This window comes from Sorex fumeus, unplaced genomic scaffold (genome assembly GCF_029834395.1).
Source record: "Sorex fumeus unplaced genomic scaffold, SorFum_2.1 ptg000002l, whole genome shotgun sequence".
Taxonomy (NCBI): domain Eukaryota; kingdom Metazoa; phylum Chordata; class Mammalia; order Eulipotyphla; family Soricidae; genus Sorex; species Sorex fumeus.
The window spans coordinates 515,578-529,912 of NW_026606059.1; the positions used below are offsets into that span (position 1 = coordinate 515,578).

Consider the following 14,335-nt stretch of genomic DNA (forward strand, 5'->3'; position numbering starts at 1 on the left):
TCCCGTTGTTCATCAATTTGCTCGAGCGGGCACCAGTAACGTCTCCATTGTGAGACTTTTTGTTACTGTTTTTGGCATATCGAATACGTCATGGGTAGCTTGCCATGCTTTGCTGTGTGGGCTGGATACTCTTGGTAGCTTGCCGGGCTCTCCGAGATGGTGGAGAAATCGAACTCGGGTGGACCGCTTGTAAGACAAACGCCCTACCGGCTGTGCTATCGCTCCAGGATATCATAAAATCAAGAGAAATGTAACCAAAATTCTTAGAGTGATTAGGCATGGATGATCCAGTTTCCCATGTCCTTTTCCTGTGAATTGATATAGCCATCAAATGTTTTTCCAGAAAAGCTTTCTGCAAAAGAAAGAGAGTGGCAGCTCCCAAAGAATGACAGTTGGACTGGATTGAATATTTGTGGGCAAATTTTACCCCAACTACATTCACAAAATTTTGGATTTATAATCAATGGTAACACAAATACACTAATTAATGTTTTAACTGTTTTAGACAAGTAGTTTTAAAGATTTCTTTTTAACTTTTTTTTAGATACTTCAGTTAATTAATTTTTTAAACTTCTTAAGACTTAACTTTTTAACTTTTTTTTTTTATTTCTTTTTAACTTCTTATCCCTCTTGACTTCCTCTCTTTACCTTAGAAGCTGCAATTTCCTCTGTAGGAATTTCCTCTTGGGCACTGCTGTCTTTGGTCACCTAGGTCTTCGATGTCCTGTGTTTTTACCTAAAGCCATAAATACATTGCAACACTAGGCCATTTCATCATCTATGAATTGAGAAAGTCTAGCAGGAAATCACAAAATGACTGTCCCCAACACAAGACTCATACTTTTTTGGTTGCTGTGTCATGACTGGCAGTTGGTATTCTAAATGGCAGTTATGAAGAGGACATTTTGTGGGAAGAGTTTATTTTCAAAGGATGCATTTAAGACTTATTATCTGGGAAACAATCTACATGTAGAAGGAAAATATTTTGATCACAATCCAAAAAAATTTAATTATCCAATATTGTTTTCCTTATGGTTGTATTATACTCATTAATTTGTAATTAATTTGTCTTTTTGTTTAACCTTTTTCTTTTAACAGAATGGTAAGAAAATGCTGTTTGTTTATTTTTCTTTCTCTTTTTTTCTGCCTTGTAAGTCTGTTATGCACTGTTAATTTCAAATTTTCTGTACAGAAGCTGACTTCGATTATCTTTTGATAAAAATTAGTTTCTTGGCATGAAAGTGGTCAAGTAGTTGAGCATTTAAATGAGCAGTTTCTGTAAATTTTATTGTGGTCTCCTGAAGGGTCTGCTCTGTATAGCATCAAAAGCAGAAAGAAATCTGTCTGTTCTCCTCCCAAAGCATAATAAACTCCCTCAGTTTCCTTCTCTACTAACTGCAGAAGTGATGCAAAGTTTATTTCCCTTTCTTGCCATACAGAAGAAACAATTGCCTTAGGAACTCCAACATACAAGAGACATATTGTGAAAATTATTTTTCTGCTGTTGATATTTAGAGATGTGATAAAAAAGCTTTTTGTGACATGGTCAGTGTTTGTTTTAGACTTTTGCAGTTAATATTTCTGTGCCAATTTATATTCTTAGAGCCTTGCATATAAGAGACAAGGATTTCAAGTAGCTCACAGTCTCAGAGAAAGAACAGCATGCATACATTAATTTCAGTTACATAGAAATTTAAATATATCTCTGGTGGTGACAATAGCAAAAGGCGCTTTGTGAGTTAGGAAAGATGATTGCAGATACATGCTAAAATGTGTATTTGAAAATATTCATGGTTGTTTCTAGACCAGTGTGTTCAGTCTTTTTACACCTGTAGACTGGCACTTGTCCTGCATACTGTCCATGGATGGGCAGTTTTCAGCTCTGTAGTGGCATCAGTGGGCTGCAGCAGTAGCACAGTGGTAGGGTATTTGCCTTGCACATAGCCGGCCTGGCCGAGCTGGGTTTGATTCCTCCACCCCTCTCGGAGAGCCCGGCAAGCTATGGAGAGTATCTCGCTCTCATGGCAAAGCCTGGCAAACTACCCGTGGCGCATTCAATATGCCAAACACAGTAACAACAAGTCTTACGATGGAGATGTTACTGGGTCCGCTCGAGCAAATCGATGAACAATGGGAGGCAATGGACAGTGACAGTGACAGTGGCATCAGTCCATGTGAACTGGACTGACTGCTTGGGAGACTTATTGCTTTAAAATTCCCTCCTAAATAGATGATTGGAAATGAGAAAGACTGAATAATCATTAAACAAAGTGTTACTTTGTTCTTTGGGTCATACCTGACAATGCTTAGGACTTCTCGCTCTGCATTCAGGGATCACATCTGATGGGCATTGGGGACCATACGGGGTGCTGTGGATAGAACCTGGGTCAAGTCAACAGCATATAAGACAAGTGCTTTACCCACTCTACTGTCTCTCGTGCCCCAGAAAAAATTATTTTATTTATTTGTTGGTTGATTGATTGCTCAATGGTGGACAAATGTGGTCTAGTCTGCTGGAATAAGGCTTAGAGGACTTTCAGATCATTTTGAGACTAAGTCACCCAGGAAAATTAGAAAAAAAAAAAAGAACAAAACCAAATGCAAAACACAGTGTTTTGAGAGAACGAAACCCAATAGAGACTACAAATGGAAACAGGAAAAAAATGTAATCCTAGTTCTAATGGTACTCCTCCAAAATTCAAATAGTCCAAGGAGGACACAGGCAATGGTCATAAGTTCTTGTTAATTCACCTAAAGTTACCATAAATAACCCAAGGGTTGCAAATGGCAAAAGCCAGGTGATGAGAGTGGGAACTTGCACTTGTGTTCAGTCAAGACTTTCCCGACTTTGTGTCTGTGAACAAGGTAACCTTGAGGGAAGTGCTCCACCTTGATCACCTGAGGAAATGCTGGGGAGGATTAGGCTGGAAAGACTACCATGAGCACCTCTAGGACATAGATACTTGGATACTCTCATCTCACCAGCCCTACTAAGTAGTCATCAGTGTTTGCTTGAAGTCCGCTTGGTCTTCACAGTGTGGGAACTGATCCCCAGTGCCCGAGTTCTCATGGATCTGCGGACTCAGATTGGAGGGAGTAGACAGGTTGGAAGAAGGAATTGCTCTTTGCAGAAATAGGACTGATTTTAACCGTAATCTCTGACCAGGTTTCCAGGCTTGTTGTCTGTCCTGCAGAGAAGAATTTCAGGAGAAACCAGTAGTCAAGGGAAAACAGCTTTTTTTAGATGAATATGGGTGTCATGAGGGTGATGGTAGTGCATAGGAAGAGGAGAGGAGGAGAGGAGAGAGGAAAAATCAGAAGCAGCAACAGGACACTATGAGAGAAAGAAGAAGGGGGCTGCAGTTGAGGGGCGAGAGCCTTCGGCGGCTTCTGGAAGGGGATATCTAGAACTGGAGTTCTCTGCATAATAAACGTCAATCTGGATGTTGTCCAGGGAGAACCTGGGACTACCTCCTTTATTGGGGTTGGGGTAGTGTTGGGCCACATGTGGTAGTGCTTAGGGTCTGTTCCTGGCTTTGTACTAAGGAGTGGCCCCTGGCCACGTCCAGGGGACCATATGCAGTGCTGAGATAGAACTGGGCTTGGCAACTTACAAGGTTTTACCTCTTGTACTTTCTCTGAGGCTCAAGAATTTTGGATTCTTGATGTGCTTTTTCATATTACAATTATGGCCTTTAAAAATTAATTTACTTTTTCTTACAGGAGGTGGGGGATTGTGTTTACACCCTGCATTGCTTAGGAACTATTCCTGACTCCTTGTTCAGAGCCAGGTGAATCAGGTGGCCCCTGGTGGTGGCTGTGGGCTATTATGTGGTGCCTGGATTTGAACTCAAGTGTGCAAGAGGCAAAGCAAGTACTTTAACCCCTGTGTTAGTCTCAGGTCCCACTTAGAGCCTTATGTTTCTCTCTCACTCTCCTCTCTCTCTCTCTCTCTCTCTCTCTCTCTCTCTCTCTCTTACAAAGCTGTTTGTGATTTGGTTTCAGTCACACACAGTGCTCCAACACCCATCCCTCCGCCAGTGTACTTTTCCCACTACCAATGTCCTCAGTTTTCCTCCTGCCAACCTCAACACCCAGTCTGCCTCTATGGCAGGCACTTTTCTTCTTTCTCTTCTTTTTGGAATTATGGTTTGAAATTCAGGTATTGAGAAGTCATCGTGTTAGTTCCTTTATCTACTTTCAGCACTCAGTTCTTATCCAGAGTGATCACATAGTGGTTCTTTCCCTATCCCAACCGCCTTCTCCTTCAGCACTTGAGGGAGGCTTCCAACCATGGAGCAATAAATTGCTGTAACTCATGGAGACATTAAATCCTTATATGAAAGATTACTAATATTTGTTACAGGTTAAGCCTTGTGTGTTTATATTTTTTAATCAAGATTGGTTGTCTTCTTCAATTTGGTGTGCTACTGCTGATTTATCAGTGTTGTAGAGTTTGAGATATCAGGGAGTTAGTATTTTTGGGGGGAAAGTATAGCTGGAGTTGATTTTTTAATTGGGTGGCAGCTTTGGGGTGTGGACATGACTTCCAAGTCTTCCAGAAGTACAGGAAGATTGGGGGAGGTAGCTCATCCCAATTTAGAGAAAGCCTGGAGACTTCAGTCACAAATCCTGCATACCTGAATTTTCAGCAGATTAAATTCTTGGTCATGGGGAGCTTGCCAGGCTTTGTCATGTGGGCGAGATACTCTTGGTAGCTTGCCGGGCTCTCCAATAGGGGTGGAGGAATCGAACCCGTTTCGGCTGCGTGCAAGGCAAACACCACATGGTGACAATTTCAGATAGTGGCAAGCTGTTGCTGAGGACTCTGTATGGGCAGGCACTGGGCTAACTTGCTCCTCTGGGATGCCCCAGATGATTCAGCCATAGAGGGTGTACAGAAAGGTTTTCTGTGCCTTGTTCCTCTCTTTCGAGATTTATTTATGAGTTTCTGGAGCAAGGCTGGTAGATGAGCTTACATGGCAATGTCTAAGGTTGTTTGTGGGCATGACTCCCGCACACCTAAATTTTTGGCAGTTTAATTTCTCAGGAATCTTGGTTCCGAGTTGAAGGAGTCCTGCCGGAGGAATGGCAGCAACTTTGTGCCCGACTGCCCGAGGGCACTGTTGGGCAGCTTATGCTGTCGCCCAGTGGTGGTGGCATGGTAACGGCCATGAATGGGACCAAGATCAGGACCGGGACTGCAGCTCAGGTGCTGCAGGTGGGCCGCTGCTACCAGTCCAATAGAGCCTGGACAAGGGGCCATTTGCCCTCCTCCTCAGGCCTGGTCTCCAGGTAGTCAGAGCTTGGGGACCTGAAAGGCTTTCCTGTGAGGCATGCTGTGGGTGGCTGTGGCCATGTTTTTCTCTTGAAGCTTCTCCTTTTCTATTTCGCTTGAGGGCAACATCTAGCTGTACTTAGGGTTTACTCCAGTGCCTAGGGATCACTCTCAGTCGTAGCAGTGTTGGGTGGTGCAAGGCAAGTGCCTTATCCTCAGGCCCTGAAGATACTGTGCATTAGGCTCTAAGGGTACTCAGCTTTGGGGTGAGAGCATTCTTCTCTGGGTGGTCCTCAGGTTCTGCATATCCAAGGAGTTCAGTATTTGCATCTCAGAAGGGTGCAGGCTTCATTTCCTTGGGCTGCTTCAGGACTGGCGAGTTGTCAACTTATTTAAAGCATATATTTTTATTTATTTTTAATTTTTATTAGTGAGACACCATGAGGTGCAGTTGTAGAATTACAAATTTTTGTGCTTGGGTTTCAATTATACAATGATCAAATACCCATCCCTCCACCAGTGCCCATTTCCCATTACCACGGATCCCAATATCCCTTCCACCCCCCCATTGTGGTTTGCAGAAGAGGCAATGGGTGGCAATCATGTTTGATCTGTAGTCTACTTTCAGCATGCTTCTCCCATCATGGAAGGATCCTCCCAACACCCTTTATTTGGTGTTCCCTTCTCTATCTGAGCTCCCTTTTCCCCTAGCATATGTGGCTGGCCTCCAAGCCATGGAGTAAAATTCCTGGTACTAATCTCGGCCATTCTTGGGTGTTAGTCTCCTATTTTGTTACTTTATGTTCCCCAGATGAATGCAATCTTTAAAGCATATTTTGGTGTTATTACTAAAGGAAGAAGTCACCACCAGCCCCACCTCCCACCCCTGGTCTACCTGCCCCAACAACTCTTTCTAAATGATTTTTCCTCATCAGGAAGCACTTGAGAATGAAAAGGAATGTCCACAAAGTAGAAGGCTCTTGGCAACTGCGGGCAGTCTCCAACTTTCCTTCATGATCGATAGTTGGGAGCTGCCAGCACACACCTGATGATTACTACTCCCAGTATAGCATCTGGTGTATGTAGGCTCACTGCCATGGCTAGTTGCACTAGCCTTTGGAAACCGGGAGGGTTAAGCTTTCTGAAATGCACAGCCTCCTGGCTTGACTTCCAGAATTGTTAAAGAATCAAAAAGTCCCACTTTGGGTGCTTCTCATTCCAAGGGTAATGTTTAAGAGTTAAGAATTGGTGCAAGAAAAACAGGTTTATTCAGTGGTTAGCAACCTGAGAAGATGGACTCAAACCCCTTTTTGTCTGCCTTATCGCAGTGTTGTGGGTGACTTGGTTGAAGTGGGGTGCAAGAGAGTTAGCCTTGAGGAAGCAGTGGTTTTACCTCTGCTTAACCCACATTGGCCACCTGTGGGAATGATTGGTGTGGGTTAGGACTGGTGAGGTTGGCTGTGAGCACCTGCAGGCCTAGATGCTGGTGTCCTACCGGCTATGAGGCAGCTGTCAAGCTGTGCCTGAAGCCCATTCTTTCTTTTTATGTCATTTTATGGGCCACACCCAGCATTGCTCAGGACTCAGTGCTCCTGGCTCTGTGCTCAGTGATCAGGATTCAGGGAACCATATGAGGTGCTGGGGATTGAACCCTGGTTGACCAAGTGCAAGGCAAGCGTCTCACCTGCTGTGCTATCTCTTCAGTCCCAAATTCTACTATTGATTTTTTTGCATTGGCTTTAGTAGCTTAGTTTTCCTTCCTTCCCTTCTTTCTCCTTCCTTCCTTCCTTCCTTCCTTCCTTCCTTCCTTCCTTCCTTCCTTCCTTCCTTCCTTCCCTTTCCCCCCTTATTTCCCAGTAGTTTTCAACTTTCTGTTATACCTGCAGAGAGACTCTTATCAGATCAGCTGATAGGTGGTTGAAAATCTATGCACAAGCCACATCTATTATGGTAGACAAATTGCTGTTGATTAAAAAAGTTTTGGACTTATATTTATTGTGTTAAGATGTCGTATTCTGCACACTATTGTTAAAATTCCTTATAGTAAAGGATCATTACCAAATAGAGCCCCATAATACAAATGTTGGTGGGAAATAATGATAACATCATCATCATTATCATTATCATCAACATCATCATGACAGTCATTTAGAGTATTCTGACTTAAGCTCCAGTTTTTAAAATACCAAATTAAAAAGAATAGAAGGAATGATCTTTAAGTTTAATAAGTGAAGGTTTCAGGATGTTTTATTGTAGGGAAGTTACTCAAAATGGTTGGCCAGCACCTCCTCCCCAGCTCTGTCCTCCTTTTTTTAAGTGACAAAAAGGTGTTAATGCTTTTTTCTTTTATTAAAAACTGAATTGCTCTTGCCTTATTATTATATGCAGTCTGAGCTTAGTTTATTTTATTTAGTCTTAAGTGTTGTATCTTTTCTACTGAGCCATCTATTTTAATTTATCTGTGAAACTAAAAAAACACTGGCATCAGAGTAGATGTGAGGGAAATTAAAGGAATTAAAAAAATTGATAAACCTGACATCTCTGAAGTTGCAGTGGCACTATAGAAATAATTTCCATGAACAGAAATTAGCATATTTGCTTTTTGTTATTTATATAACTTCAAAAGTAAAGGTTGTGTTTAATCAAAACAAATAACAACAATATAGACATTTTTGATATATTTCAAACTGTTTGGTTTTAATGATTTTTTTCTTGTTATATAAACTTGAAGCCAAAATATCTAGCTAGGTTGATCTTTTGAAAAACAACAACAACAACAACAAGAACAACAGCACAATCCTCTTACCTGAGCCTTAGATATGAATCAATGGACTGAAATCATGCTTTGTGTGTGGGAGATCTGGTTTAATCCCAGCACTGCATCGTCTCCCAAGCACTGCTCGGAGACCCAGCAAGGAGTAGCCTCTGAGAACTGCCAGGTAGATGCAGGCCCCCAGCTGAAATGAGTAAGTGAAGACAGGTCAGTTCCCCATGCCTTCCCTTCAGGCTGCACTGCTGTCAGGTGGCCAGGGCTTCCACACCCTCGGCGGTGGTGCGTGCACGCCCTTTGCTGCAGTCCTTTCTGGGAGTCCCACCCTTTATTTGTGCCACTTAGTGTGCTTTCTCACACCGGATGGGACACTCTGCTGTAACCCTGGATACCCCACTGACAGTGTGCTGCAGGTGCTTGGCTAGTCCCTATTCCTGGGTGACTTTGATTTTTCTTCTTTTTTAATTGCATTAGCAAAACAAGAATATTTTCTTGGTCTTTTGGGCTCTTTGGGGCACCTGACTTTCAGATGCTACCCTAATTTTTTGGAGGGAAGGCCTGGGGCCATACCTAGTGCTCAAAGGCCACTTCTCGGATTCTGTGCTCAGGAGTGACATCTATCAGCACTCAAAGAACCATATGCAGTGTCAGAGATTTGACCTGGGGTCAGCCAAATGCAGGGCTTATCTCTTGTCCTAGCTTTCCAGCCCTTGCTATTTTAATTTTTATCTGAATTCTTGATCTTTTTTTTTCCTTTTTGCTTTTTGGGTCACACCGGCGATGCACAGGGGTTACTCCTGGCTCATGCACTCAGGAATTACTCCTGGCCGTGCTCAGGGGACCATATGGGATGCTGGGAATCAAACCCTGGTCAGCCGCGTGCAAGGCAAATGCCCTACCCGCTGTGCTATCACTCCAGCCCCAGAATTCTTGATCTTTTGAGTTACTATTTACAACATCGCTTTCAAGTGTATATCATTTAATCTAGGAGACGGTGCCTCTGTTTCAAAAAAGGCTGTTTTATTTTTCAAATGGGTAGTGTAGTTCCACCTCTCCCAGCAGTGTTCAGGTGTTTTTCCTAGCTCTGTGCTCAGGAGTGGTCCCTGGCAGTGCTTGGGGACCATATGTGGTACCAGGGATTGAACTGGTCAGTACATGCAAGGCAAAGGCTTTAACCCAAGAAAGACCATTTTTAAAGGGCTTATGTTTCCAAGAGTTTTCTTCTATGTGAGTTGCACGAGAGGTATTTAATTCCCTTATCAGTGAGTTGCAGTTGGATGTGCTGTGTCTTGTCTACCAGGGAAGCTCACCTGATGTAAGAGCACATGTTGCCGGAGAGAAAGTACAGTGGGTAAGGTGCCTGGCAGGGGGCTGACCTGGGTTCTGTCAGCACAGAACCAGGAGTAAGCCTGAGCATCGCAGGGTATGGCCCAGTTTCTCCCACATTCCCCACTGTCTCCCCAAAAGGTATAATAATTCGGAGTTTTTATTAGGCTTTGGTCATGTGGGCCCTTGCTTTTACTGTGGTCATGACCCATATGGGGGTTCTGTAACTGAATGTGGGGGTTGCGGAAAATCTTAAAAAGTTATTTTAAGTTTCTTCATTTTTAAAAATTTTTTTTTTTATTTTGGAGCCACAATGCTCAGACTTATTTGTGGTTCTGCACTCAGGGATCTCGCCTGGGAGGGCGAGGGGAGCCATATGTGGTTCTGGGGATTGAACCCAGGTCAGCCATGTGCAGGGCAAGTGCTTTACCTGCTGTACTATCTCTCCAGGCCTGAAGTCACAATTTAAACCAACTATCTTCTTAAAAGTAAAGATTTTAGGATTATTTGCTATTCCTAGTTTTTAGAGACCTAAGCATTCTGTCCCTTTCCCCCCGAAGTTTGTGTTCTAGGCTGAATGTCAAAGAGAATGACCTACCTCAGTAATATTATTTTAGGCATTTTGTGGCCAGTAAAATCCCCAGCAGTGTATTAAACATCATCTTTTTGTTACTGAAATGATGGAATAAAATGTACTGAACCTTTTAAATTTCTTCATATTAAAGTCCTTGGTGTGTATCACCTTTATTAAGCCTCATTGTTGTGGAAAGATGCATGGGACAGATTTCTTCTTTAGCTATCATTTTGTCTTGCTCCATAGTTGTTGCTGTTAAAGCTAAATATCTAAGTACAATGGATACTATTTAAGATGCCCACGTGTGTGTGTGTGTGTTGCATGTGTAGAAGACTTTTCCCTGTATTTGCCATTATTTTCTAGATTAGAAATAGTATGGGGAGTGTAGGATATTGTGTGGTGGGGATTTCTGAGAGCATTCATTTAGCATTATGTCTTTTGGCAAATAAATATCAATCAGTTAATCTTTTAAAAGAATTGAGCCAGCTTCTTTCAAACGGACCGTGGAGCTTCTTTTTCCTCTTAACACTTATGAACATCTCATGGAATTCTGGTTTGGAGGGTCACACCCTAGATCCCGTGTTCTCAGTCTTGCCTTTGCTGCCTTTTCTTCTCTTTCGTGCTTCTCGCTTCCTGCTCATTTCCATTGAAGTCTTCTACCTTCTTCACGCTCCTTTCAATTTCTTCTGTATTTTCCCATCACCTCCATTGCTTAAAATTTTGATTCTTTTCTTTGAAGTCTGGATCATAACCAGAGAAACAAAATAGTCCATCTTCAAAAGAGTAACAGATTTTTAGAACATACTTTAATTTTTGCATTTCCGTTCATTTTGAGTGTAGGTGTGACTTGGACGATCCGTCAGTCTCCAGAGGGTCAGGGACTTGATGTGACGTCCCTGGTGCGGTTGCAGAAGTAGTGTTGCAGTCTCAGAGCCGCACACTTCTCTGCACATGTTTTGGAACAGAGAGAGTGGGAGGACGGGTTGTATCCCCGACTCTGTGTCTCACAGTTCTAGATTTTCTTCTTCGGCAGAGTGCCTCTCTTCCTTGTCCTTTGTGTTCCTTGTAAAGTGAGCCTTGCAGGTGGCTTCAGTGTTTGCTCTGGGGTTACTGGGCTTGCTTTGCCCTTCTCCACACTCAGTTGGTGAACTTTGCTCTGGCAGTTTCCTGGAGCACTGCCATTGTTTCTTGCCTTTCCTTTGAGATGCGTCTTTGTCCTCATGTTTCTTATTTCCTCCTTGGGTTCCTCGGAGCAGGCACTTTGCATGTGAAGAATAAGTAGAAAATGGTCAGTGAGCCCACACCGATAGAATTTGAGTCCTGTCTTCCTCCGTGTGTTGGAATTTGGGGCTGGAAACATACTTGATTTGGGGCGGGTCAGCCAAATGGTTTACAGAAGTTGTAACTAAAGGTGTAGCTTTTTAAATCAGTTGACCCTAGACAAGAATTTTTTTTTAACATGAGAAAAATCTGTTGCTTTTGATTCCCTCTCACCAGGCTTTGATTTTCATAGGTAAAGTTTTAGTCATAGAGATATTTGATCACTTGATATCCCGTTACTCATCGATTTGCTCGAGTGGGCACCAGTAATGTCTCCATTTGTCCCTGTCGTGTGCTAGTGTAGTCTAATGGCATCTGCTCACTCCAGGAACACAAAGAGCAGGGTCTTGACGAAGAAGTCTGACCATCTCGTAGCTGGACAGCCACGCAATCTTTTGATGTCCCATGGAATCCAGTCAGTAACGGCTCTAGTCCAGCGGTCGTCTCCAAATCTCATTATGTGTCCAGCCCATCTGATTTTCGATACCTTGGCAAACAGTGCCCCTGATCTTCGATCATCGAAGGATATTGGAACTCTGGATTCTTTCTCTTACTTGAGTGAAGCGTGATACTCCAAGCATAGCTCTTTCGATTCCTCTTTGGGAGACCGAATAACATTCTCATCTTGTTTTCTTAGGGCCCAGGTCTCTGAGATGTATGTTAATGCAGGAAAAACAGTAGAGTCGAAGAGATGTGCCTGGAGCCAGAGGTTCTTGGTCCTCTTAGCTATTTCTTTGATGCTCTTGAAGGTGTTCCAAGCCACTTTCTTCCTCCTGCACAACTCAGGTGCCTGGTCATTCATCATGTTGACTTCTCAACCTAGGTACATATAACTGTTGCATTCGGAGATGTTTGTTCCATTGAGAACTAATGGAACACCAGGAATGAGACTGTTTCTCATAAACATTGTCTTTGTGAGATTCAGCTGCAGTCCGACCTTTTCACACTCATGGTCCAAGTCGAAGAGATATTTATGAAGTAAAAAGTGAAAGTGTATCTTCCCTAGTAGTTTAAACCTAATATATAAAATTTTACTGTCTTATAGTATAATAAGGTAAAAAAGGTAAAGGCCCTCCCGTTGATCGTCGATTTGCTCGAGCGGGCCCAGTAACGTCTCCATTGGAGACTTTGTTGTTACTGTGTCTGGCATATCGAATACTCTCGGTAGCTTGCCAGGCTCTCCGAGAGGGGCGGAGGAATCGAACTCGGGTTGGCCATGTTGGCCGCGTGTAAGGCGAACGCCCTACCCGCTGTGCTATCGCTCCAGCCCTGGGCTGGAGCGATAGTATAATAAAGTAGAACTATTACAGTATAGTACTATTATTCTCTAGTAAAAGCACAATCCTTAGTATATAATGCTTTTATTAATAGAAAATACTGTTAGCACCTGATGTCTGATATACTCTTCATATTTAGTGTTTCACTGTCTTCCCCCCACACAAATAATGCACTGGGTTAATAGCCAGACAATACCTCATGTTAATTAAGGTGTGTGTTGTCATGATTCTACTAGAATTTAAAGACTACAAGTATAATCTTACTCAAAATTTAGAATAATTATGTTTATTGGGGTTCTGTGGTTTACGAGTGTTAAATATCAGTATTTATATGTTTTAGTGGTACATAGTTGCCACACTGCTCCCATCGCCAAATTGCCATTAGCACAGAACTCATTAGACACCCTTCCCTCCCCTTGTTAATCCCAGCCTTGTGGTCAGGATCTAAGGGTTTTTATTGCCTATTCTTGTGCTGTATTTCCTTATATCACATAGATAATTATTTTAATGATCCTCCTACCATCTCCATTGTACCTAAAATTATTTCTGATATATAGGCAGACACTCAATTTGTTAAATAAATGAACTATTGAGAGTGGAAATGGAGGCATTTGTTAACTGAATTTGGTGGTTATTAGCCGTTAGAACTCTTTCAACTCAACTTATTAAAAAAAAACTGCCTTGATGTGGGGATTTTACTCACCACAAATGCTATGACCCATCTTTTATAGCATTTCTCCTCTTGTTTGCATGTTTCAGCCTCCTTAAAAACGGTTCGTGAGTGTTAGGGATTTTAAAAAAATTCTGGTAGTCAAAAACCTTACAGTTCTCTTGTTCTTGCCTTGAGATGCTACTGTATTTGTAGAATAACTTTAAGCAAAGGAGACTGAACCTGGGTTAAGGATGATGAACTTAGTGTAGCTCATCCTCTGTGATCTCACGAAAATCCTGTGAGGGCAGGTCTGGGCGTGGTCAGTGATTCTAGAGAGAGACTTGAAGAGCACACTCTGCCATGCTTCGGGATGTGGCGGGGAGCACTGCTGCCCCTCTGAGTTAGCACCTGTGCCAGGCACACAGCACCTCAGCCACCTGGGCACCCTGGGCAGTGGAGAAGACTTCCAGTTTTACATGCAGTACAAGTCAAGTGAACTGTTTCTACAGCCCTCTTAGTGCAGTAGGCAGCGTGTCAGAATTTCGTCTCAATGAATTATTTCAGTTTAATTATTATCTTTATTTTTCTTTTACCAGCTTAATATTTCTCTCTGAAGTTGCCATTAAAAAATAAAAACATAATTATTAAATTTTTCTAAGGTGTGTTTTTATTATAATTTAAGTGATATTGTTATGATAGTATTAATATTTATAGTTATTGTACCCAGCTACGACCAAAGTGCTCAAGACCGTTCACTATTGTCCCTGTGTCTCCACAAGTCCACCTGTTCGTTCCCTGCCCCCTCACTCACCTGACTGCTTATGCTTGGTAATTTGAGTTTTGTAATCCAAGGCTAAGGGTTTATTATCATTTGATACTATCTATCTCCTGGTTTTGTTTCTCTCTATCCCAGGCATTTGGTATTTGTCCTTCTCACTCTTATTTAGCTTAGCATGATACCCTCTAGTTTTCTCTCTGTTCCTGTGAACCATAAGATTTTATCTTTTCTTATAGCTGAGTGGTATTACACTGTGTATATGAATACCATCTTTTGTTGGATCCTTGAGTTTCCATTTCCTGGCTAGTAAGTGTTGCAGTGAACATAGGTGCACATATATCTATTTGGATTAATGTTTTT

At 42.4% G+C, this 14,335-nt stretch overlaps 1 protein-coding gene and 1 pseudogene across 1 annotated transcript in view; both read left to right on the forward strand.

Moving 5' to 3' along the window:
• Positions 1-14,335, forward strand: part of SPIDR (scaffold protein involved in DNA repair) — a 344,944-nt gene that overhangs the window by 73,940 nt on the left and 256,669 nt on the right. The window lies entirely within an intron of this gene.
• Positions 1-14,335, forward strand: part of LOC130018719 (beclin-1-like) — a 74,229-nt pseudogene that overhangs the window by 48,077 nt on the left and 11,817 nt on the right.